Here is a 24,699-nt window from a genome sequence, read left to right as displayed (position 1 = left end):
GTTTATAGTGTTTTGTTCAAATTGCTGAGGATTCTTCATCTAAATTTTCTGTTTGTTTGATTCTTTGGTTTTTTCTCTCTCTTTTTTTAATTGTCTTTGTCTTGTTTGGTTTATATCATGCTTACTTCACAAAATAAATTGAGAAGTGTTTCTTCCTCTACTATTTTCTGAAAAAAAATTGTAGATAATTAATTGTTTATTGTCTTATTTTGTTTTAATATGGACAACCCAATAGTTCAGAGTATAAAACATGAATCCTAACTCCAGTTAAGACATTAGTAACCAATGACAACAACAAGTATGGTGAATTAAACATTGACCACAGGACGGAAAAAGGTTCCGGGGAGATAGGTGCTGGTCTAGGCATTGTGGGACAAGCTGAATTGATTTTTAATTATGAATAACATTCAGAGGAAGAATACTTATTAACTACAGTGGATAGATTAAAGAGAATTTTCTTCCATTAGTGAGGAAGAGATGAATTCAATACGGAAAAAATGATGATGCTTTGGCAAAGTGGGTCAGGAAAATTTAACAATTAATAATGGATAATGTCAGGATGCAGCGTCAGGAATGGGCTTGTACTGGGACCCACAATGGGACCTCTGTAGTAGTTTAACTCAGATAAAGGCTCAAAAACACCAATTCTCTACATTTTTTCCAGGAAATAGAAGAGGAAGAAACACTTCTCGATTCATTTTATGAAGCAAGAATAATACAAACCAAATAAGACACAATGAATAGCCATGTGTCAATGGTTCACCCTTCTAGATACCGAAGGACATGTGTATATGACCTTAGGAACCTCCAAATTTAGAACTTATCTGAGGTCACTCATAATTTATATTGATGTGCTGTTATCGCCACTGCCTCAAGAATAGATCAGAATAAGACATCCTGTAGGGCAGATACCAGAGATAGACATTAATCTAATACTTGCTTTCTCTTCCTAAAATGTAAGCAGCTCCTGTTATATGACAGCATTAAAGTCAGAGGAATCCCACAAAAACCGGAATTATCTTTTGGAGAGTGGATCCTTGGGAGTACAGGTTTCCCCTGGTAATCAGGTGTTCTAGGAACCCATCTGCACCAGCTAGTATGGTTGCGAGAGGATGCATTAGGCTTCAGAGGATTTTTTTTTTTTTTTTTGGAGATTTTTTTCAAGGTTTTTGCCCATTTCACGATGGGTGATTTAGCAGCATACCTTTCCACACCGCTCTTGAGTACTCGGTTTTTCACCAAAAACGGCATGATCTCTGCGCTCCACCCTCCCTGCTCACGCTTTTTCACCCCACGTGACTTTTTTGGTTCATTTCCCCTGGATTAAAAAAGTCTTCAAAGGGAAACATTTGGCTGATGTGGAAGAGATGAAACACTAAAGGCAGACACATGAAAAAGAACCCAAATTGACAAGTCCATAAACTGTTTTGAGCAGTGAAAAAGGCATCTTGATAGATGCATCAGAGTACTTTGAAGGTGACTGAAGTTTAAACACGAAAGAATTAATAAACAATTTTTATAGATAAATTCTGGCTTTTGGGGGTTCCCCCTCATACAGCAGAAACTATTGTCAATTAAAACCTGTGAACTGAGACAGGGTGACCACCTATGCGTGTGCCCGACTGACTTGGAACCCAGAAATAACCAAATCATGGTGAATTGTAACAACCTCTATACATAAAAATATATGGTATATGGAGAAAGACCAATTCTGCTGAGAAGCTATAGCAAGTAGCTCTATTATTCTTAATGACTTTTTAAAATAAAACTGAATTTTAACATGACTATACTGCAGTATGACATAACTCTAGCATTGTTGGCAGGAGTCGACTGCTTTCTGCAAAAAACTCATATAATATTGGTATTGATAATCAAATGTTCTAGGATATAGAGTTGAAGCCTCCTCGGAATGTAATTTGAACAGAGAATGGATGTCTTTAAAAGAACGCCAAAAAGCAGGATTTAGATAACCATTCACTAATATCAGTGCTAAATAGTTCTTCACAGACTTATCACAAGTTACAAATAAAAGTAGATGCAAGGAAGAAATGAGTCATTGCATTTATACAAAATATTCAAAGACAAGTAATGGGTTTGTGGGATGCATGAGTCACTTCTTTAAATCTATCTTTACCCTATGCAGAGTCCTACAAATGTTAGGCATATTCACATTAATATCACAGCTGTTATTGTCATATAAGTGTTATATTCAATGTAGATGTTCAGAAAATAGGATTGTTTTGCTATAAAAGAGTCTAGGCTAAGGACAATGAATCCAAACCGAACAAGAATGTGTTAGCTTAACAGATCTAGGTTCCTCAAAGCCTGCACATCCAAAAGAAAGGTTTATCTTCCGTACTAGTTGGCCTCCTGAGTGCTAGAGAGATTCTTACTGGGAAGATTGTTTTTGTATACCTGAGGTCTTGTGCTACACTATGTTTACAGCGAATGACTGATTTTGTATGCCTGTGCTTTAAGTCCCACTGTATCTATTTGAATCATGTAGTAACTCATTGACCAGATACATTTATTCTAAGATACGGTTTATGGTGAATGTCTCTCTTTGTTCTAGAGAAAGCATGGGGAGGAAGCTGAATTGACTGAGCTTTGTCACATGGGCACTGCATGTATATGTGACTATCAACAAACAGGTAAGCTGCTCTGATGGTCAAAAGTTCACACATGTGACACATCATGAGAGAATTGATTGCATCTCCATGTGATGCCACTGTAATGGGACCCCTGTAGGTTTGTGTTTGTTGTTTCCTGGACTTCACCGCATGCATCTTTTCCCTTTGCTAATATTAATCTGCATCCTTTTCTTGTAATAAACTGTAAACATGAACATAATTCCTTCCCTGAGTTCTGAGAGCCCTTTACGTAAATCATCCAAGTTGAAGACCAATGGAGAACCCCAACAAAGCATCTTTACTTATAAACACAAGAAATTTTTAAAATTATCTTTGATTAGCCTCTTCCTTAATTATAACCCATTGTTTTGGGGTATTTTTCTTGGTTTTCTTTAATAACCCTCAAACTAAATTTTGCACTGAATTAAAGCCTATTTTGTTTTTAAGACTTACCATGTTTTATATTTTTTCTCATTGTTTCTTTTATCCTAAATCTTTTATCTGTGATCATTTTCCTTTATTTGAAATTTACCTTTTGAGATTTCTTTAGAAGGTGTTTTATGGTGACATATTCTCTGTTCTATTTTTGTCTAGAATGTCATTATTTTGACTCATTCTTGAAAGGTGTTTCTGTGCTTTAAAAATCTCTAATATATTGTAGTGTGTCTAATCTCATTGAAGATATTTTCCAAAATTTTTCTGTTTTTTCTTGCTGTTGACAAGGAATCAGTGTTGGTATACATGGCATTTATATAAAGTCATATGTCATCTTGTTATGGGAGCTCTGAAGATCTTCCCTCTGTTGGCTTAATATTCTCCACTTTCACTTTCATATATGAATTTTTGTTTTCATTTGGTAATAAATTGTGAATTTGGGCTATGCTAAAATATTGTTAACATGTGCTATGCTAAAAAAATGTTCCAGACACTTTGTTGCATCTTGTGAACAAAACAAACTCCATTTTGAGATTATATGCCAATACACAGAAGCCCAAAAATGTGATACAAATATCTGTGAGAAGGAGGTAAATTATATGGAAAAAATAGATCAGGTCAAAAAGGATTAGAGTGGGCTGGGCACGGTAGCTCAGGTCTATAATCCCAGCACTTTGGGAGGCCGAGGTGAGAGGATTGCCTGAGCCCAAGTGTTCAAGACCAGCCTGGGCACCTTGGCAAGACTTTATTTCTACAATAAACCAAAAATTATCTGGGAGTGGTGGTGTGTGTCTATAATTCCAGCTACGTGGCAGGGTGAGGTGGAAGGAACACCAGAACCCAGCAGGTCGAGGCTACGGTGGTCGTGAGCTGGCCACTGCACTCCAGCCTGGGCGACAGAGTGAGACTCCAAATAAATAAATAAATAAATAAATAAATAAATAGGATGCTTGGGGGTTTAGGTTATGATTAAAACTGAGGTGTGTCAAGGTATAAATTCCTTTTCATGAATCCTATTTATAATTTGTTGTTCTTTCTGAATTTGAGAATTGATGTCTTTCCTTAGGTCTGTAATCTGTCAGTAATTCTCACTAGTGAATATATCAGACTCTAGTTTAATATATGATTGCCATTTTCACAGTCTTCCATACCACTAATCCTTCTTTTTTATTGTTAATTTTTATGTCTCCGTTTTAATAGTTGCAGTTAATTTCATTAGGTTTTACATTAAATGCACTTATTCTAGTTTTATCTATCTCTACTATGTTGTAAATATGTCCCTTATATGTTTACTATTATTTGAATTAAAATTTCAATCACTCTTTTAAATTCTTGCTTGATTTAAACCGACTTGTTATATATTCCAGTCCCTGCAGTCTTTCTTCATCTGATTCTGTTGTTTATTTTATTCCTATTATTTCCGTTTTGTGTATCATGTTTCTGTGTGTGTTTTGTTTTGTTTTACTGTCAAATCCTATCTAATGAAAGTATATTTATACAAATAATTTTGGACTCCTAAGAGGATTATATACATTTGTTTTTGCCAAGTATCCAGGGTTATAACCAGACAGGGACCACTTTAAACTAACTTTCTGAGATTTCTCAGGTTTCACGTGTCATGTTTGTGCAAACTGCTCCCCCGCCCCAATGGCATTCTTGTAGAAGAAAACATTCCTTAAAAAATAAACTTCTAAGCCGGGCTAGGTGGCTCAGCCTGTCATCCCGCGCCTTTGGGAGGCTGAGATGAGTGGATGGCCTGAGCCCGCGGGGTCGAGACCCGCCTGGGCAGCGAGACCTCATCTCTACAATAAATCAAAAAATCAGCCGGGCGTGGTAGTGCAGGCCTGTAATTCCGGCTACTTGGAAGGCTGAGGCCGAAGGATCGCTGGAGCCCAGCAGGGCGAGGCTGCGGTGGCTGGGAGCAGCCACTGCATCCAGTCTGGGTGACAGAGTGAGACTCCAACTCGAAAAAAGAAAAGAAAAGAAAAGAAAAAATAAAAATAAATAAAAAAATAAATAAACTTCTAGTCAAAATTCAAGACAGGAATTTTGTCTACCACTTTTTTGTTGTTGTTGTTAGAAAAAGGACATGCGTAGTCTGTGTCCACTCTCATGGAAAAGGCACTGCTCTTTGAAATCCCCGTTTTATAGGATTCTACTATACTTCCAATCTGGTTGGCCTTTGAGCTTGTCTTCAGGATTCCAAGGAGCGTGACTTCATCTTTACCAAAACCAGTGAAGTCTCTCCCAAAAAAATCTGGATTTACATAAAAATGTCTACAATCTTGCCTGGTAAAAGCAGCACTAAGACAATGCATTTTTATGTTTTATTCAACTTTTAAGAATTATTCAAGTGGCAGGACTGGTTGGGGTTTTCAATCCATGCTTCTGCAACAAAAAAACAAAAAAAAAGGAAAGATCAGTTTCAAAATCAGAAATTCATCTTTTCACATTAAAGATTTGTGATGTATTCTAAATAAAATGAAGATAGACCATTAGCATTTGAACTTTAAGGTTATTAGTATCATGAGCAATGAACTCAAATTTATCCTGGGAGTTGAATTAATTTATTTCTATGTTATAAATTAATGCGGTATTATTTTTACATATTTAATATAAAATTTTATTGAATCTAATATTCTAATATTTATTTTAATTTTCTAGGATATTTTGTCTAATACAAAATAGAGTATAGGTTAATAAACATCCAAAATTTTAGTGTACTGTGTTCAAAAAATTGCACTAATTGTGTATGCTACATTTTCCTGTACTGCAAACATGTATTTTCTCAGTTTTCCTATTAAGATGATATTCTGAATGTTAGCTGAAGAATTTTTTTTTTTTTTGAGTTGGAGTCTCACCTGTCACCCAGACTGGAGTGCAGTGGCCGCTCCCGGCCACCGCAGCCTCGACCTGCTGGGCTCCGGTGATCCTTCTGCCTCAGTCTTCCGAGTAGCCGGAATTACAGGCATGCGCTACCACGCCTGGCTGATTTTTTTATTTATTGTAGAGATGAGGTCTCGCTGCCCAGGCAATCCACTCACCTCAGCCTCCCAAAGGCGTGGGATTACAGGCTGAGCCACCGAGCCCGGCTAGAATTTATAATTTTTATGAATATGGTAGATGTACAGGTAATTCCAACATTAGTATTGGTTTCATAATACATACTGTGAGGTTTTTATAAATCTGTTTAGGAAAACTTATTGCTTCCTTTAGCTTTTATGTTGTAATATATTCAGAATATAAGCCAGCATAGACTTGCAATAAATTTTTTCATTTTAAAAACATTTTTCACATAAAATGTGAGTTTTGAATTATTATAAATCTAAAGACACTTGAAGTAGGTTTCTAAAAGATAGGAGCAAGGGCAAATTATGACTAATTATATCATCTTCCCATAAAGATAGAATAAATATAGCTATTATTTATTGTAAAAGTGATTGCAAAGCACACATACCCTTTTGTAAATTGGCACAGAATTTCAATTATCTCAAACCTATTGAGTTCAATATGAATCTTATCTAAATTATACCAGAATAAAAGTTGGTCTATGATACTAAATATTATCAGATACAAAATATTCTTATTGCAAAAATGGAATTCCCTGTGACAATTTCAGTCTCATTTATTTGCCTCCTGTTATCAACAGGGGAGCTTTTCTTTCCTTATTTCTCACTAATCATTTCTGACAAGTAGTTGGCAAGCTTAACTGTGAAGTGCTGTCCATAGGGTTCTAGGTCAACCTTACCCTTTGGGAAGAAGGCACACACGATGTCTATGAATAAATGCCCTCCAACAGAGGAAAAGGACAACGTTTCACAAAGAATGTGCATAACATTGTTTTTAGCACAATTAGCTTTCACTTTGTGACATGATTTACTTTTGTCACAGGTGTTTGCCATGACTCACATTTTTTATTCCTACCAAGATATACAACAGTTGTGTATTACATTACTTCCTTAGATTATCTTTAACATTGGCAACCTTCTTAAAAGTAAAATTAAAAAAAAATCTGAATTCTACTCAAAATACTGGTTAAAACATCTTACCAAAGTAAGACAGCAACAATGAGGCTCTGTTCTCATAGATGGACCTTAGTACATTATAATAAAGGACTGGAGGAAACTATCTTGGCATCTCTTGTCCTTCCACTCCCTCCAATAGGTGAAGACACAGTATTCAAAATGCCATCATGGAAGGAGAAACTCAACCTCATTCGACCTGAACCTGTTGACACCTTGATCTTGAACATCCCAGAGCCCAGAACATGAAAAACAAGTTTCTGTTCTTATCCAGTCTCAGGTATTTTTGTAAAGCAACCCAAATGAATTGATACAGAGAACTTATGTGCTAGATGGGAAACTAATTTCTGAATAAATAACAGCAGATTTATTCTGATACCTCATGGTCTGGTGCCTATTACAGTGATGACATGGATATTGATTTTCTTGCCTTCCTGTTACTCAATTTTGAGGAATATTTCTCAAATATTGAGGAAACCAATAATTTGCCTTTAATCTTTCTATTGGTGTAATTTTTGAGAAGCATAACATTACATTGTTATTATTTTATATAGGTATATATGTATTTATTTATTATTTAGAATTAGATGTGAAGTGTATGGCTAACACAGACTTTGTGCTAATTAATAGTGTTTTCATTTTGTATGTATGCTTTGTAAAAATATAAACACAAATATTAAAGATAATACTACTCAAACGAATTGAGGATAAAATATTCTATTTGAAATATAAAGCTTATACTGATGGTAAATTTGTCATTAATTTACATGAAGCAACATAAAATAAATATTAGTTGGTCAAAACAGAGAAAATTAAATGGAAAGATGAAGTAATAAAGAGTCTAGCAAAAACTGCCCAGTTTGCATATAAATTAGATAATTAGCCCTTCTCCTGTCCAGGTAGAAATCCATAACCCTAATTAAAATATTAAAATAATTATTTAAAATTACAAGACTTATTAGGAAAATGTGAGGAGAAAAGTAAAATGTCTTTTTATAATTTTACTGTATCTTAGCTTACAATATTTACATAGATTAAGTTGATTCAATCATTTAATATACATGAACTTTTTACAATTGAAGATTCCAGGAACTTTACTTAAAAATGAAATACAAGATAAATATTTATTTTATAGAAAATAAAAGTAAATAGAGTGATGAGAATTTGAATGACATAAATAATTGATTGTTTTCTTCAAAATATGTGTGTGGTTAGATTATAATACTTTCACAAGCCATTATTTTATGAGGATGAGTGTTGTTTTATTATCTGAAGATGTATAACTTTTTAAATATTGCAAAATAATTAAAAGTATATGTTTTCAAAAAGATGTCTCAACCTTAAGGCACATCTATCCTTTAAGTTTAATGAATACAGAAGGCATATAGTTGATACTGATTCAATTAATAAACATTTATGAAAACTTTGTGTGTAAAAAATTGTACTAAGGAGATGAATAGTATATTAAAATAAGGAGACAGATTTCCAGTTATTAAGAAGCTGATTATGTACTTGTAAAGTACATAACAGGAAACAAAAGAACAACAAAAATGCATATTGGTTAGTTGGAAACACAGTAAAATTATTAACACGTGATGGCTAAAATAAATCAGAAATAGAAAAAAATACATTCATTATATTTTATTCATGAATTCTTCATCCATGGAGTCAGCCAACCATGGGTTAAAAATATTTGGGAAAAAAAATGGATGAAAAAATGAGCATGTACAGACATTTTTCCTTGTCTTTATTCCCTTAAAATATAGCATAACAACCATTTACATAGCATTTACATCATATTAACAGTTATAAATAATCTATAGATAATTTAAAGTATACAGGAGACTGTGGATAGGTTTATGCAAATACTACATCATTGTATATAAAGGGCTTGAGCATCCGAGAATTTTATTATCTAAGGGACTCCTGGACCAAACTGTAACAGAAATTGAGAGACAATTGTAATGAATTCCTAGTAAACTGAACTAAATTATTAAGAGTTTTAAAAAACTTGAAAAAAGAATGGGGGGCACATAACATCAATAAGGGTGCCCACACTTTACCTGTATGATGACCAGTATGTACCGAACCCTCATTTTTACCCATTTTTAAAATAAAGTAATTTTTTAAAACGGAATGACTAAATAATATATGGCAGTACAGTTAAGAAGTGAATATAATTGAAAATTAACATGATGGGAAAGACATGACAAAATGACACCACTTCAGTAAAATTTAGAAAAGAGAATTGGAAGAAATCATCTGAAGATACAACTTCTGATTGCAAAGTACGTTAATCGTCCAGTCTAGTATTTTGTTGTGTCCTAAAAGTTACCCCTTACTCATTCTATCTGACCACATCAACTACTTAAAGCTGTTTTCATCTAACAAGAATGATGTCACGGTCTGAATGTTTATATCCTCCCAAAATTCATATTTTAAAATTCTTACCCACAAAGTGACGTATTGAAAAGTGGGGTCATTTGGAACTGACTAAGTCACAGAGGTGAAGTCCTTATGGAAGATGCCGGAGACAGATTCTGCTCACTCTGTTCACCATGAGAGGTAAGAATGAGAAGACAGCCATCTGTAAGAAAATAAGCCCTCCCCAGAAACCAAATCAGCTGGCCACTTGAGTTTGGACTTCCTAGCCCCCCAGGACTGTGAGAAATAAATGTCTGTTGTTTATAAGCCACTCCGGTAATGGTATTTGGTTATAATAAGCCAAACAGACTAAGAGAGAGGACTGTGTCCTGATTTGTGTCATTGCCAGTAATATTCCACCCCAGATACTTACGTGGGTCTCTTTTCATTTCTTCGTTGCTTAACATTTCTTGTCACAGACTCTAAAGACTTAAATATATGTCTATTCTTTTCTTAAGCAATTTGTTTCATTTCTTTATTTTTCTATATTTGTTAGTAGAGTTAACTATTTGTTGATATGCTTTAGAATTTACTTATGTGTTGTGTTTTTTGATCTGTTCTTTTTTCTCTCACAATATTCTAAACAAGAGGGCAGACATTTTACATATGGCCTATTGTCAAAACTGCCTATTGTCTATCTTCTATATTGACTGCTGTGTATCTTTTATGGCTTGTTTCCTATCAAAATAAGACATTTAAGCATCAAGTGTTCTATCTATTTAGTGAAATATTCTCAGTGAATTGGACATTGGGTGACACAAAGTAGGTATTTAATGTCCATCAATTTAAAAATAAATTAATAAAACTTCTCTATTTTGCTATCCAATATTAATAATGTTGGTAGAAGACAAAAAATTTTGATCAGGTAATTTCTTTTAATTTTCAGGTCAAAAAAGTTAATTTAGTTTTTTTATGTAAGAAATTTATGTAAAATTCTTAGAATCTACACTTGCTTAATAATCATGACAACATATCCCTGTTTAAAAGAATAAAATTTAACAAGGAAAGCACCTGAGTCTGAATTTTTTTTTCCCTAGAAAATGTTTAAATTAAAATTTAATATTAAATAGATCTAAGACTTTAGAGACATTCAATTTCATATTGAGTAATTTTTAAAAGAGTTTTGCTTTTTATATAATTTATTTATTTCAACTATTATCAGATATTTTGGCATACATTTTTTATAATTTTACTTTTTATTATTTTGATATCTGTAGGAAATTTACTATGTCTTCTCCCTGCTTTAATTTCTGAAAGTGGTTACTGAGGGTTTTCTGTCTTTTTAGCTTTCTCAACTACCTAGAAATTAATTGACTTTATTGCTTTTATCAAATAATCAGTTTTAGATTTTATCTTTGTTTTCTTTTGTATTTGTCATTTAAAAATTTTACCTTTCTCTCTACATCTTAAGCTCGATTTCCTGGCATCTAATTTGGTTTTCTCCTCACTATTAAAGGTAGAAATTTATACCATTGGTGTTAGACATTACTTTTTTTAAAAATGTAAATATCAATAGCTATAATTTTTCCCAAGAAACCATAAAGTAGCATTGCTTTCATTTTTATCAATATCAAAATACTTTTAAAATTATCTTTTAATTTACTTTTTGGAAACAAAAGGTCATTGGAAGTTTGTTATTTCAAATATTTGGAGTTTCACTGTTTATTTTTTACTTCAAATTTAATTACATTGGATCAGAGAACATACTCTTTGTGATCTGATTCTTTTAAATTTGTTGAAACTTTAAAACAAAAACTGCCTAGAATGTGAATGCTAGAGCACTTTAAAAATTCAGTTTCTGCGGGTGTTTAGTGTAAAAGTCTATAAATACTCTAAATCAAGTTGGGTTATAATGTTATGAAACTTATTTATATTTTTTAAATTTGTATTTACTTGTTTAATAATAACAAAAAGTTGAGTTCTGAAATATTTGTATATATTGGGGATGCGCATACTCTTTTCAGTTCAGTCAGTTTTTGCTTCAAGTTTTTTATTTATTTATTATTTATTCATTCATTCATTTATGATTGGAGTAATGGATCTCACTATGTAGCCCAGGCTGGAGTGCAGTGGCATGGTCAATGCTCACCACAGCCTAGATGTCCTGGGCTCCGGCAGTCCTGCTTCAGCCTTCAGTGAGGCAAGGACTATAGGCATACCCAGCCACACCTGCCTGAGACTGTCTCTCTTCAAATGCAGTGCTCTAGTTGCTTCATTGACTTTACCCTAGTTTCAAACCTGTTTTTGATTTTCTGAAGGAAAAAAAAGTTGTGTTACTTTAGTGCCTGAAATTTTTTACTTGTTATAAAATTCTAGATTAAGCTGATTTTTAAAACAAATAAGATACTTCTTATTGTTTCATCGTCTTCACGCTGTCATAATATACAAAGAGAAGTCCTCTGTATTTCTTTTGTCGTTTTGTTTGATGTAATGTATTTTTAAATTTCTGATGTCTTTTTTTTTTTTTTGAGTTGGAGTCTTACTCTGTCCCCCAGACTGGAGTGCAGTGGCCACTCGCAGTCAGCGCAGCCTTGACCTGCTGGGCTCTGGCGATCCTTCCGCCTCAGCCTTCTGAGTAGCCGGAATTACAGGTGTGCACTACCATGCCTGGCTAATTTTTTGATTTATTGTAGAGATGAAGTCTCGCCTGCCCAGGCGGGTCTTGAACCGTGGGCTCAGGCAATCCACTCACCTCAGCCTCCCAAAGGTGGGGGATTACAGGCTGAGCCACCGAGCCCGGCTCTGATGTTTTTTAAGACTTTGATCTTCATAACTGATTTTCAGAAATAGATAATAATTTACCATGCCACCTTTTCTTTATGTTTATTTTTGTTGAGATTCCTTGAGCCTTTTGATTTGTAGTCCTAATCACATTTTGGTTCTACATTTTTGGTTTTGTTTTCTTCCATCTCTCTCTCTCTCTCTCTCTCTCTCTCTCTCTCTCTCTCTCTCTCCTCTCCTCTCCTCTCCTCTCCTCTCCTCTCCTCTCCTCTCCTCTCTTCTCCTTCTAGGATTTCATTTCTTCGTATGTTTTGTTGCTTGACAATGTCCCATACAGCACAATTCCTCTTCCACATTTTTATTTTTTTCTTGTGTATACTTTATTTGAGTAGTTTCTATAATTATATTTAAAAATCCCTTATATTTTTTTCTGCAGTGGCTAAACTGCTGTTAATTCTATACATACATTTATATCTAATATACTCAATCTTTCTGTTTTAGAAAATTATTTTTATTTCTTCTGTGTTATTTATTTATTATATTTGTCATTTTACATTATTTGAAAAGATGAAGCATATTCATAAATGCTGAATAAGCATGGTTAAATATGAATTCTATTACCTGTATCATTTATGAGTTTGTGTATACTGGTAATTTCCTTGGTTCAGGTCCTGTTTTTCTACTTCTTTGTATGCATGAGAGTTTGTCCATGGAAACCAGCTATTGTGAATTCTATGTTGTTGTGTAATAGATTTTGTTAAATTTTAAAAATATTTTTGTGTCTTAGTCTTGAATAGTTATGTTATTTGGAGCCAGTTTGATCCTTTCAGGAGTTTAGTGGAATTTTTTTTTATAGAAAAGATTTAGGGATAAGATAGCCCTACCACACAAGAATCTCTTAAAGATTCTACCCAATATCTCATGTATTATCTTGTACATTATCTTGGAGTGGATTGTTTTCCACAGAAAATTTCAAGGCGATTTGTGTACTTGAATAGATTCTCTCTGGGTGAGTGCTACATGGCAGTTATTTGTATTGCTTTAGCATCTTATCTTTGTGTTGGCATGGTTTTATACAAACAACGAAAGAAAATAGTAATGCCCAACATAGAGGCCAATCTGATTAGTCTTCCAAGAATATCCAGGGAAGCTGCTTTCCCACTATTTTCTGCATACATATATATACATACACCCACATACACACACGTATATATATATAGAAAGAGAGTCAACTATTTTTATTCGTCTTAATTAGAGAAAATTAATCTTTGATTCTATAAAATGTTACCTAGTCAGTTTACAGTGCTGTTTGCTTTTTTTCTTTTTCTTTTCTTTGTTCTTTCTTTTTTACTTATAAATCGGACTAAGAAATGATTAGCTAATGGCCAGCTACACCAAATATTTTTATATCAAGTTGCAAATTTTATGAAATATTAAATATTTGATATCTTAGATTTCAAAATAGACATCTCTTCTGGAAAAAAAATCCAAGTTTTCTTAAATAGGATCTTCTTGATCCAACAAAACTTATTTGATGAGGTTTTTTCTTTTAAAACTGTCAGTTCCTTGAGTTGTTGGGAACCGGCAATACCTCTCTATAAAGCTGCATATCAGCAAATCTGAACATTGGGCATTTCAGCTAGACCAAGTTTCTAAAAACAACTTCAATTTGTGGCTTGTGGTGATGCCTTCAAAGCAGTTTTCAATTAACCCTGCTACATTCAGAGAGCACTTATCTCTGAATATGCAATTTCACATCATTTTTAAAGCAGCTATTTTATTTTGAAGTGTAAGTGACAAAATATTGATGTATTAAATGAAAACAAAGTTGTTACAGATAATTGAGGTCTTTTTCTTGTAATGTATTATTTTAATAAGAATAATGACACGACCACTAGTCAGTTTGTTTTTCATGGTTGGATTGCTTTAGCTGTGCTTTTTCAGGTGTTCTTATGTTTTAGTCATAACTCTATTATCTTTAACAAGCTAAAAGAAGACATACTAAATGTTGTAAGTTATCATTATCATTTTGACCAATTTAATTATTATGAACTCCAATTATATATTGTATATTGGGGTTTATTATAATTCTGCATTACTTTACATCTGTATTTCTTCACTATGTTTGAGAAAACATGCTAGTCATGAAATTCAAGCAGTAATGACCTTGGTTTTCTTTCCTCAGTGAAATGCAGATAGAAATTACCTACTTATTCTTAGAGGTCTCAAAATATCTTTTCAGTTGACTATTCAGCTATTAGGAACTACAAGTAAGTTCTGTTGTCTTCTAGTTCAGTATTTCCATTCCCATATATCCACTTCTTTACTATATATTTCTCACTTGATATTCTATTCCCAATTCAAACAAACATCTCCTGTACACAATATACTTTTACCCATGCTTTTCTCTCTCATTAAACAGAAGACCAACCTCACTTTAATCTAAATCTGAAATATGCCACTAACAATTCTAAACTATATTTATATTTCTTTCATGGTTAGAATAAATGTGCACAATTTTCCAAAATATCTTTCTCTATGAAACATCCCTTTCAGTTTTTTTTTTCTTTCCAAACAACTTAATGAATTACAAATGTGGGTCAGGATTTTTCAAGTAGATACATCTTGACTTTTACAAATAAGTATCTTCATACTTTTGATTCAACTTTCACCTATTCAGCGCTGTGCTAGGTCTGGGGGACATAGTGATAAGACAATGCATGAAGTCCTTGCTGTCATAAAATGCACATTCTTATCATTGGAATACTGAAAAATCTTTAGCTTTTTGATGTGCAAGTTCATTGATATATGCTGTATGTTTTTCTCTGCCTTAAGAATTACCAATCTCAGCAGGGTGTGGTGGCTCACGCCTGTAATCCAAGCATTTTGGGAGGCTAAGGAGAGAAGGTAGCTTGAGCCCAGGAGCTTGAGAGCAGCCTGGGTAATCCTAGCTACTTGGGAGACTGAGGCAGAAGGATGGTTTGAGCCCAGGAAATTGAGACGGTAGTGAACCGTGATTTTGCCACTGCAATCCAACCAGGGTGCCAGAGTGAAACCCCAACTCAGAAAAAAAAGAAGGAATTACCACTCTCAGCATTCATATTTCATTCCTGTAGAAATCCTTGCCGATATTTATATCCTTTATCGTCACTTTTCTCTCACATTTTGTGCAAAGCTGACCCTGTGGCAAAACAGAACAAGAATAACAGCAATAAGATCGTCAAAAACATCAAGGATTGAAAGATGTTATTAGATAGACACTTGTTTGAGCCATTATGGTAAGGACTTTGGGTATGTCATTTTATTTTATCAACTTGTTTTATAAACTTCCTATCTTAACTTTTTTATCTCATAATTTTGATTCAATCCAAATGGATCTAACCTCTTAAATCTCCGCCTGCATGGAAAATTATTTCATATTCTTATTGTAGCACACACCAGACTATATAACTATAGGTACCCTCGCATCTGTGTTTTCTGAAACATAACACAGTGCTCCCTATTGAATATATAGTTATTAAACTAACTGATGATGCATCATTTAGGAAGCTTTTTTACGAAAAGTACAAAACATGAGATGCCAATATAAGTTGTTCTAGAGTCAGATACCAAGTTGGAACCTACTTATGCAAGAGATTAATTGGAAGAAATGCCTTTGAATGATAGAAAGAAGACAGAGCAAGAGGCGTCTGGAAGAGCCTTCACACTTGAGAAAATTTCCTTCATGCTTGAGGAAACTTGAAATAGTATTTGGCACTCAAGCATAAAGAAAGTTCATTATTTAATATAAGTGAAGAGGTGAAAGAGGACTCAGAGTTTATGAATTCACCTCATAAATATTATCATCAAGTTCCGCTTGTTTTCTAGGTCTATTCTCTACTGTTGTTTGTTTCACCTTTGCCCGCAACACTGCAACAAAAATCCCTGAAGGAGCTTAGGGGCCTCGTATCCACATGCGACAATATCCAGAAGACCAAGAGAGAACACATCCTCTTGCCACTCTCTTAAAAAGTCGTAAGATTTCCCCTCTTCGACATAGCTGAATGGGGTCAAATGCTTATTTTGTTCCAATCACTGGTGAAGAGAATCAGGCTATCCTTAAATTAATCACATCACACCTGAATCTAGGAATGAGATAGTCAACCTTGAGAAGTAATAATACATTTAACGGGGTAGATGTATTGAAAATGTGATATGTTGGAGAGAAAAGGGGGAGGAAATATATGCCGGCAGCCAATCAACAGCATATGCTACTAATGACCACCAGGAACGTCACCTAAGTTCAGTGTTAGGGATTTTATAAGAAACAGCTAATAACACAAAAACCCAGTTTTTCTTTTTCTGTATAGTAAATTTGAGCAGTTTTTGCTATACTCACCTACATTTGCATGTAGAAATTTAGGGTCTAGGCTATGTAATGTATATAGTAGTGAAGTGGTCCTCTTATAAGTCCATGTAAACCTCCAATTCACAATCTGTTATCACCTTCCTATTTCTGGTTGGATAAAATCAAAACAATCCACATAAAAACCTCAAGAGCTATGTGTTTAGGATGGCCAAACCACAGATGGGAAGAGAACGGGTCTCTGAACCACCCTGCAGGAAACCACAAATAGCATCCCTATTATGTAAGCAAGCAATAACTTGTTGTTTTAAGATTTGGAGTTGCTTCAAATTACTGTTACCTCAATGATTACAGAAAATGAAAATATGGCAAAAATAATTAGAGAGAACAAGGTTTATTTATATCTGTGAAGTATTTTTTCATTCCCCCAATGTCACATATCCTAATGTTATTCCTGTATAAAAATAATTATTCTCTATGTTTAACATAAAGATCTATGTCTTGTTCACATTCATACTCTCCATAGATCAAAAGCATGATTTGAATACTGGGCATTTAATGAGTTTTTGCTGAGTGGAGGCAACTTCAGATTCATCTTTGTATTTTCAATCTTTTTTGTGTTTTTATTATATATATCATTAAATTCTACTAATGCTTTCTAAAATAGTTCTTAATGTTTGTTTCTATGTTTTGTTTACTTTGCATATCTAGCAGAAACACATGTCATTATTCATAGACTGTTTCATAAAGATTTTATTATCTATCACGCATATACTTACAAAATTAAAACTTGCCTGTTTGTTTCTCTAGTAACACACTACTTTGTCAGGCAGTGGTTAAAAACACCTCTTAAGCACTTTCACAGTATATTGAATACTATCACCATGCTATAGTTGTAGGCCATAGAAGAAAACTAGTACAACATATTTATCTGAGTCAAAATGGAAACACATTGGTCGATTGTAGGACAAATATTGACATTTTGTTTTGATGAGCTCAACTTTGAAATGGGAATGCATAATCAGTTGATAATTCCTGGCATCAGAAACTATGAATAGTCATTGTCCACCATAAAGTGTAATATATTTGAGATTGATAAATATTTCAGAACTAATAAATATGAAAGCCATTAAGGCCATCCCGCAATTTTTATTGTTTCTATAACCTATTGTAATTTAAGGTTATGAACAGTCTTCTCTCTCAGCAGAAAAAAAACACAATACCAACCCACTAAATTAAAAAAAAATGGACATGATCACAATCAATCTTGTTAATACACAATAGAATATTGAATTTAAAAATTAAAAAAACTTCAGTATTTTTAAAAACAAATGCTAACCATAATGGCTCAATTAAAATTATTTTTATATTCTTGGAAGCTTTAAAATGCCATATCCCAAAATAGAATACTCTATGAAAATAGGCATTCAGGGATAATATATCTATGAAAAAGAAGAATTGACCGGGAGTTCTTATCATTGGCTACTTTTAATTGAGCACATTTTTTAATTCATCTAACCAGTAGGTAATTTCTGTCTACATCTCTAAGTCATTATTTTTTTTCATCTTTCATATATCTCACTGCTCTTCTGGTACATGTTACATGCTTTCATAACATCTGGAAATGACAGCACATTGACTTAGGTAAAAACGGTCCATTTATACAGTCAAGGTAATTGCTTGTACTTGAAATTATTTTCAAGACAAATTGAAACTATCTTATTGTTCAAAGATAAGGTAAGTGCTTCCTTTTTGATCCGTTTTGGAGCATCCAGTAACAGTAAATTAGGCATATTTGAATGGATACTAAAGAATATAGAAAGAAGAATATTTCTGTTGCAGAATATACTCGATTAGAAAACCAATGAGGGGGAAATGCCCCAGCTAGAAAACATAGTACAGAAAAGTTTTCACAATCTCAGGTTACAAGTCTGAATTATGTCAGGTCGTTAGACCATGGGATGTGAGATTATGCAGCACCTCCCAGAAGCACTGCCGTTAAGCAGAGATAGTGAAAAAGATGCTGAAAGAAGGAATCTGACAGGATTTAGGTATATTCTTTCTCTGGGAATGCATTCTTCTATGTGGGAGTTAAAACGACAGACATTCCTCACTTCCATGCTCCTTTATCATCTTAATAAGCATCTGTTTATCTTGCGAGACACTTAGCAAACTAATGTCTATGTTTGCCAGCCTCCTTGCATTTCAGTGACACAATGTAACTAATTTTGAGACCTTGACGTATAAACAGAAGCGATACATGCAGTATTCAATTAGTGTACTTGAAAGAAATATGTGTGAGGTTTTACCGGTTTACAATTCATAGCCTGTTGTGAGCCATTTTACTTATCAAGAGAAGAAGAGCCTAGACCTATAAAAGAAACAAAATAAATCAACACCTCAGAGCTCTCGTGACATCACTGAACGTCTCCTAAAGTTTGTACATGAAAAAGATATAAATTCCCATAAATCACTCTTCTTGTTTTTCATAGAATCTAAAATGTCATTAGTTATTTTTTATGTACCACTAAAAAAACAGTTTAGAAGTGCTTGTAATTAAACTATGGCCCACTGCTAAATATTTTCTAGATGCCTCAAACGGGATTTTGTATTCAGCAATTTTGTTCTACTCATGCACACTTACTGATTTCAAAAGTTTCCTCCACCTTCATATAAAGTATCTTTTTGAAATTCCTCCCTGGATTTAATACACCTTATATTTGTTTTCCATATTATTTAACAAAAATGATGATGCTCTGGGCTTACTCTGACAGCTTTAAAAACCTTAAGATTGAAATACTATTTTAGAGTATTACCCAGTGTTGTATCTTTAATTGAAACACCTTTTCCGGATTTGTTCATTGAAATGATACATAATATGCACATGAAGAGTCACAGCTCTCAAGCATACAGCATAATACATGTTGAGAATGTAAATACTAACATCATCACAGCCTAGACGACTGTGTATCTAGCATTACTGGTATCCAAAAGTCCCTATTGCAAACCCTTCCTGCATTACCATAGGCAACCTCTAATCTTTAGATTTGCTTGTTATTAACTTGTATAGAAATAGAATCTGACGACCGATAATGGTTTCAGTCTGATTTTTAAAACACAACCAACAGTGTGGATGGCAGTGTGATCTGGGCTGTTTCTCCACTGAAACAATGGTGCCAAAAATAACAGTAGCAACAGAAGTGTCTTCAGAAGCTTCACAGAGAATTGAGTCCAGGGTTTCCTCCTGTCAGCAACAGCACCCAAATCAAGACCACTGCTCGTCTGGAATTATGGAACCTAGAATGCACTACTTTCCCCTGTTCTTTCCTATTTGGAGACAGTAGTGGATAGTAGCTTCCTTCAGTTACTCGTGATCTTGAATAACAAGCCCGTTTCCAACGCTTTTGTACCCACACCCTCCTAAAAATATAGTCTAGTCTTTGAAAACTTCAAGAACCTGGAATCAACCATACTGTCCATCAAAAGAGGACTGGATTTTAAAAATGTGGTACATATACGCGCTGGAATACTACACAGCCATACAAAAGAACAAAATCATGAATTTCGCAGCAACCTGGATGGAACTCACGTCTATAATAATGAGTGATCTCTCACAGAAACAAAGATCTGAGTATCACATGTTCTCACTCCTAAGTGGACCTTGAACATCTATTGTAATACTATAAGAAAAGGATTGACAGTGGTGGGAAACTGTGGGGCGGGAGGGGAAGGGAGGTGGGATTAACGGTAGTAAATATCTGTCTGGGGACGGGGAGACACCCCTTATCAACAAGCGTACCTGAACGAAACATATTTGTATACCTAACCCTTAACTGAACCGCACAATTACAATACCAAAATAAAAAATATCGATTAATAAAATAAATTTAAAAAAAGAAACCTTCCTCCCCTTAAATATACAAGGGTGAACTCCTCAAAAAACCGATTCATCTTTTGGAGGGTGGGTCCCTTGTAGTAAACAGGCTTCCTCCACCAGATGAGAGTTCTGGGAACCAATTGGCATCAGTGTACCAGGTATCCTTGTGCCGGCTGTGACTGACTTCAGATAATTTTTAGGGGGTGAGGCATAATTCTTTCAGTGTGTTTGTCCATTTCTTGATGGGTGGTTTACACGAACAACCTGTCCACACCATGCTGAGTGTTCAGCAGGTTTTGACCAAAAACGGCAGGGTCCCATACCCCACCCTCCCTATTCACCTGATTTCACACCAAGTGACTTTTTTTTTTTCTTTTATTTCCCTGGATGACAAAAGTCCTTAAAGGGAAATGTTTTGTCAGTGTGGAAGAGGTGAACCAAAAAAAAAAAAAAAAAAAAGGCAGAAGCACTAAAGGCCTCAAAATGGACAAGTTCAAAAACCGTTTTGCACAGTGGAAGAAGCATGTTGACAAATGTATTGCGTCAAACAGAAAGTAGTTTGAAGGTGACTTAAGTTGAAGTATGTAAGAATAAGTACACATTTTAAATAAATAAATTCCGTTTTCTGGGGTGCCCCCTTGTATATCCTTTGAAAACCTCTATGTTTTCTGAGTTAGTAAAAAATGTACTTTCCAGTTTCGGGTACAAAACAATTGGGCCACCCATCATTCATGGATCCACTCAAATTTATTTTCCGATACTCTATAATCTGTTTCTTCTCAATAATGTTTTCTACTTGCCATAGCTTTAAACATATGTATATTATTACATATATTACATGTGATGTACACTATGTATAATATATACTTTTTTTAATTAATAGGTCTTAAAATAGAAATATTTTAATATCTCTCTTTTCTGTACATTCATAATTCATCTCATGTTTTCTGCTTCTGTTATTGTGGCATTGGCCAAAATTATGGCTCTGAAAAGTGAGAGTCTGTTTAGTCTCATAACCTGACCCAAACCCATAGCACAGGTGTGATAGATTAACTCCTTATTCTAATCTCATTCTCCCATGACCAGCTTTATCTTTGTACACTTGTTACTAAGTCCAGTTATTTTAGAGTCAGATATTTAACTTTCTATGGCTGTTCTCTCCACTATATACCCTGCTAGCTCTCTCTTTTTAATAATACCTGCCAAGGCCAGGCACGGTGCCTCATGCCTGTAATCCCAGCACTTTGGGAGACTGAAGTGAGAGAATGTCCTGAGCCCAAGGGTTCCAGACCAACCCGGGCAACTTGGTGAGACCTTATCTCCACAATAAATCAAAAAATTAGCCGGGCAGGGTGGTGCATGACTGTAGTTCCAGCTACTCGGAAGACCAAAGCAGAAGGATCGCCAGAGCCCAGCAGGTCGAGGCTGTGGTGGCCATGAGTGTGCCACCACACTCCAGCCTGGGCGACAGAGTGAGACTCCGACTCAAAAAAATAAAACAAAATAAAACAACGCCTGCCAAATAATAATATGCTCCAGGGAATGCATTAATAGCTGCTTCCTCCAACAATGTTATTCAACTTACCTAATAGGCTTAGAATCATACTCTGTCCCTACATTGCCGTATCATCTTTCATAAGCTAATTGCGACATGGCCAATCATGTAACACTATTTACAATCGCCGAGGTGTGGAATCAAACTAAGTATCCAACAACAGATGAATGGATCAAGAAAATGCAGGATAGATGCACGATGGAATACTATGCAGCCATAAAAAATAATGAAACCCTGACATTTGCGGCAATACGGATAAGCCTGGAAGAAACCATGAAAAGTGAAATAAACCAGACACAGAAAAATAAATACTGCGTAACTTCACTCATATGTAGACTCTTAAAAGAAAAATAACATCAAAGAAGCAGAGCAGTCCATACCAAAGATCAGAGAGGAGAAGAAGGAAGGAAGAATCAGGAAAGTTTGGTAAACAGGACAAAATTATAGTTAAATAGGAAAAGAAAATTCTGGTGTACTATATATAGCATGTAGGATAACTATTGTTATCAGGGAAATAGTGTATATTACAAAGTAGCTAGAAGAGAGTCTTTTGAATGCTCTCACCACAAAAAAATAATAAATGCATGAGCTGACAGAGACTCTAAATACCCACAACAGATATGTATCCAATCATCAAATTGTACCCCTCTAATATGCACAATTATGATGTGTTAATTAAATTAAAAAAATGAAATCCTCAGATTTAACCAAGAAAATCCAACTGATTTGTTCTTGTTCTGATTTTTTAAATATTCCTTTCCACTGCAAGCCATCTATTTTTTAACTGCCCGTCTCATATAATGCTATTAAAAAAAAAAACAACTATCAAAGTCTCCTCATGGAAGCAAAAATATCCTAATCCGTTTTAAAATATTTTAAAAATTAGTACACAAAATTGTAAATAGTAATAAAATGCTGTGGCTTGTGTTGCAAATAACATACTAAAATTTTCATTACTTTAAAAGATAGGCTGTCATTTTGGAAAAATTACAACAATTTTATATATATTATAAAAATATTTTGAGACATGGAAAAATATTCAAGCAGAAATTGTATAAACAAGTAAATATTGAGGTAGCACTAAGAATTTAACATTTATGTCCTATCTAGAAAAATCTTTTTAAATAAAATAAAGATAGAAATACAACGTTGTGCTTTAACAGAAAGGTGTCCATATGTCCTGATTTGCCTGATACAGTTCACACACTTGCACCTGTTTGAAGGATACACCAAATAATCATCTTGTATCATTTCATTATGAGGGGAAAGATTACTGCTGACATAAAGTGAAAATAAAAGTGGAACGGTAGCACTGCTTTGTCTTCTAAATGGCAGCATGGTATTTATATGGTGCCAATCTGTGAACAATAAGGACTAAGAGAGGATGGACATATGTGAATAGAATATATCAAAAGCTACTAGACGCGAGAAAGCAGTCGATTTTGTGAAACCGTAGTAGAGGTTAAGTATGGAATGTGCTTAGACAGACAGTGATATTTACTTTGCTTGGAGTTTTGCTTGTATATTTCTAACATCTCTTGGTAGAACTGGCATTCTAGCTAACAGTTATTCTCATTCTTATAGATCCTTTAAAATTATACTTTCCTCCAAATATCTCGGTTCAAATTATAAGCAGTTAAATAAAGCTAAATTAATGCAATAAGATATTGATTCTTTCAAAAAAGAAAGAGAAAATTCTGTACACTTAATATAAAAATGTTTTCCAGCCTTATTTTTTGCAAGCAACTTGCAGATAGATTTGTCATGCAAGCTATGTTGAAAGAGAATGAAGCTGTTGAAATACAGAAGTTAGTTTTAATTATGTTGTGAGTGAAGCCCTGAAGTATATTTACTTGATATTCTATCTGTTGTTTAATATTGTGCCCCATGAATTACTTATAATGGAGAGAGATCAATATTGTTGAAAGTCCTGCAAATAATTATATAATTCAGCTAGAAATTACCTTGCTCATTTGCCAACATTATTATATTCTCTGAAAAATAAATAAAAGTAATTTCCAACTGCTAAGCATATGGAATTGTTGCTCTTCAACTGTCTCAAATGCCTAGATTTTCTCAATAACTCCTACTGAGTTCATCACATGTATTAAAAATGACTATTCTAATACAAAAGTGTGGTCTCCCTCCTTCATCCCCCAAGCACTTCCAAGCATTTAATAAACTCTCAGTACCCATGAATAAGAGAGGAATATGGTGCTGAATGCCAATATTGTACTCCTTCCTTTAAATCCAACACACAAAGTAGTAGAAATCACATGGCCATGATTGTGCAAACTTGTTTATAACACTTGGTTCCACAGAGAGAATTAATTGGCAGGCATTTGTTTAACCAGGCATTACTTCTTGCTTCACTGAGTTCTATTCAGGCAACGAGGTATCAAGGGCTCAGAAACATTTACTAAGATGTGTTAAAATATAAACTGAGGCACAATAAGTTTTTAAAGAGTTTATTTGAATGAACTATAATTCATGAATTGTGTGGTTCCAACCTAGAAGTTCAGGAGTGTCACAGAGGTCACACAAGGAGAAGGCTTTAAGATAGATATAGAAGAAAACCAAAATAAAATAAAATAAACTATGCCTGTAGAGTTGCCTTCTTTCATCTACCCCACTGGAAAGTCCAAAGTGTAATAACAGTGTGTTTGTCGGCTACTTCTGATTGAAGTTAA

This window comes from Carlito syrichta, unplaced genomic scaffold, assembly GCF_000164805.1.
Source record: "Carlito syrichta isolate Samal-C Ts95f unplaced genomic scaffold, Tarsius_syrichta-2.0.1 Scaffold309011, whole genome shotgun sequence".
Classification (NCBI taxonomy): Eukaryota; Metazoa; Chordata; class Mammalia; order Primates; family Tarsiidae; genus Carlito; species Carlito syrichta.
Note: the sequence above shows the minus strand (reverse complement) of the source record.